Raw genomic sequence first — 3,359 nt, forward strand, 5'->3', positions numbered from 1 at the left:
GCGCCCAGATGGCTCAGCCGGTTAAGCATCGGACTATAGCTCCGGTCATGATCTCGCGGTTTGGGGGTTCAAGCCCCGCGTGCCGGGCTCTGTGCTGACAGCTCAGATCCTGGAGCCTGCTTCAGATTCTGTGTCTTTCTCTCTCTCTGCCACTCCCCTACTCGCACCCTGTCTCTCTCTATCTCTCAAAAATAAACATTAAAAAAAATTAAGAGCAATTTTATCTCTAAAGCTTTTTTTTTTAAATATGGAATACTTCGCGAATTTGCATATCATCCTTGCACATGGGCCATGCTAACCTTCTCTGTGTTGCTTCAACTTTGGTCTATGTGCTGTCAAAGTGTGCACTGTTACTTAAATCTTAGTAACTTTCATCTCTTTTCTTTTTTCTTTTCATATTGCAATGGCTGAGACCACCAGTTCAACTCCTGAAGATGTTTTCCTATGAAAGAGAGCTGTATTTTCTCTAGTTATTTTTCTGTCTCTATGGAAGTGATCATGTGGTTTTCTAACAATTACTTGATTTTTGATGTTCAACCATCCTTGCATCCCTGGAATATCCTGACTGATCTTTGAAATCGACGTCAGAATACAGAGCTCGAGAGACATGGGCTACAGATTTTGACTAGTGAGGCCTTGTTACCACCCCTTAGAGACAACTGTTTCCATATCACAGACTATTCCACTGATGGGTATGGTTGTTTCTGGAAGCTGTTTCAGGCAAAGTCAATGCTCTGGGGAGCCTGACAGATATTGTGAATCAGCAACACAGGCTGGAGAGTAAGTTTCGTGCAGAGGAGAGCTCACCTTAAAATATAGTTAGTGGTCAGGGATTAATGAGTTATCAGCAGATTGTTGCCACGTGTAAGTGGGGCTCCGGTGTTGCTGGATCACCTGATATTTGGTCAGAGAGACTGGGGCATCTGGAATTTTAAAGCATCAACTAATTTTAAGTGCTTTTAATTAATTTGAATCTATAAAAGAAGATATCATACGCTGCAAGTATAACGTATCTGTAGGCCAAGTTAACACTACAAGTTTGAGACCTCCAGTGTCTAGAATGAGTGTGTGTCCTTCTCTGGTTTTAATTCTTTTGTCTTGACTCCTCCTCTGTAAATCGTGGATAACGATAATTGTGTCACTGAGTCGTGGTGGTGAATACATACGTTTCCGAAGCATTACAGCAGTTGAAATGAAAGAAAGCCCACTATGGCTTCCAGCCTGGGAGTGTATACTTCTAGATGAAAAGGGAAAGTCTATTTAGCTGGTGTCCATCATTCCTTGAAGAAACCAACTTTGAGAATAAAAAGCCCGTGAAATAAACCAATACAAGCAGCGAAAAGTGAGGAATAGGAGTTTTAATACATTTTCCTTTCCTACAGTCCATAGAACCCAAATATTATTTACCACAAAAAAAAAAAATGGAGAAATTAACACTGTCCTTGCTAGATGGCTGGGTGGGTAACATCAGATGCTGGCCACAGAAGCTTGGACTGTGGTTCTCCACGTGGCGTGGGTGCTCATTACATTTCCTGTTGTTCCCTTTCTGTCCCTTTCATCCCTTCATGTCTGCAAGGCCCACAAGCATAAAGGATGCCAGGGTCCAGACCTCAGGGGGATGGATTCTAGACTGAAGAAGATCGGCCACGTGAAGGACTGTCGCACTCGCTAGGTAGTGTGGGGAGGGGGCGTGGCCCTGCCGGTGCCTGGCCAAGGCTGGCGAGTCTCTCGTGCCTTAGTTCAGTGTGGAAAATGACTATGTGTACCCGTCCTGATGTTGAGGGAGCTAAACGAGATGAATACACGTGGAAGGCGTGAGCAGTTGGCACTGAGTGAAAACCCAAGGATGCTGACAAGCTGCCGCTCGTACTAAAGAGAAACAGAACACCGCGGACAGACACCCCGGCCAGCCCAACCCGAGGCGCTGGGAAGGCCCGGGACGCAGAAGACGGGTAGGTTCAAAAGTCAGGGACAATCACGGTACACGACACAGAAAGTTTTCCAAAACCGAGACCAGAGTGAACAAAAGCACTGAGTGCGGGCGGGGCAGCAGCTGGGTTGCTCCCAAAGTCATCAGCTGTGCACCGAATCGGGACGCTCCCCACCCCCACCCCGGGCCCTGCAGGGCCCCTGTGCCCCCGCCCCCTCCCGCCACCAAGTGCGTGCGGCAGGCGGCGTGTGTCTCGGGGCCCGGGAATGCAGAGGCCCTGTCGCTCAGGGTGCCCTGGGACCGGAGCCCCTGCCCCCCCCCCGGGCGGGCTGGGATGACCCCCCCCCCCGCGGGGCACACCTGCGGTGACGTCAGGCCCGGGCTCACCTGCCCGAGCGAGCGGGCGCAAGGGACCGGCTGGGGGCGCACCTGCCGGAGCCCCACAAACGGGGCAGTGAGCGGCCGCTGATTAACATGCAGAGCCCGGGACGGGGCGAGGCCGCAGCTGGACAGCAGCTTCTCCGAGTCTCTAGAAAAAGCCTCTGTCACAGCTGGAGAGAAGAGAGCGCGGCGCCGGCCGGGCCGTGGTGCGGTGCCAAGAGCCCTTCTTGGGGCGGAAGCGGCGGCGCGGCCAGCTGTCGAGCGTTTGAAACGTGAAAGGCCCGGGGCTCCGGGGAGGGCAGAAGACAGAGGCCACGTCAGAGGAAGCGCGGGCTGCTCCGGGGGCCGGGGAAACCGTGGGCTGAGGCGCGCACGTTGGGCCATCAATAAGGCTTTCAGAGAGCCGGGCGGAAAAACAGCTGGGGAGGGGGAGGGGGAGAGGGGTGCAGGGGAGGGGCCGCGACCCTGCGCCGGGGGACCCGTCCAGTCCCGGGGCGCCGCCGGCACCGCAGCGCCGGCCCGCCCCCGCTACCCCCACCCCCACCCCAACCGGCCACCGCACCCAGGTCCCTGCCCTCCACCCCCACCCCTGCCACCCAGGTCCCTGCCCGGCCGCCCCCACCCCGCCGGTCCTCCGCCCCTCCCCCACCGCCCAGGTCCCTGCCCGCAGCCCCACCCCTGCCTCCCGGGCCCCGCCCTCCACCCCTGCCACCTGAGTCCCTGCCCTCCGCCCCCACCCTGCCTCCAGGTCCCTGCCCCGGGCCACCACCCCCCCACTGCCCTCCCCGTTCCCGGCGGGGGGGGGAGGGGGGCACTTCCTTCGCCCCCAGTTCCCCTGCCTTCCTTGCACAGCCTCAAAGCAAGCTTGCTATCTTTCATCTTTCTTTTTTTTTCACATTTTTCCGAGCCCCACCTCCAGGCCTCCCCACCTAGAATCCTGTCGTCCTCCTCTCTTCTTCCCACAGACCTCTGCGACCTTCTAATCGCTTAGCGACTGAGTATCAATGACCTGGCAGGGGTCAGAGCTTCTGCCACCTGCTAGGAATAA

The 3,359-nt window shown here is 55.5% G+C and overlaps 1 non-coding gene across 1 annotated transcript; it reads right to left on the minus strand.

Moving 5' to 3' along the window:
* Window positions 1–241: 241 nt before the first annotated feature.
* LOC111559914 lies at window positions 242–348 on the minus strand. The gene has a single exon (XR_002741383.2). It is a non-coding gene; the product is annotated as a U6 spliceosomal RNA (small nuclear RNA).
* Window positions 349–3,359: the final 3,011 nt, after the last annotated feature.

This window comes from Felis catus, chromosome A3 (genome assembly GCF_018350175.1).
Source record: "Felis catus isolate Fca126 chromosome A3, F.catus_Fca126_mat1.0, whole genome shotgun sequence".
Taxonomy (NCBI): domain Eukaryota; kingdom Metazoa; phylum Chordata; class Mammalia; order Carnivora; family Felidae; genus Felis; species Felis catus.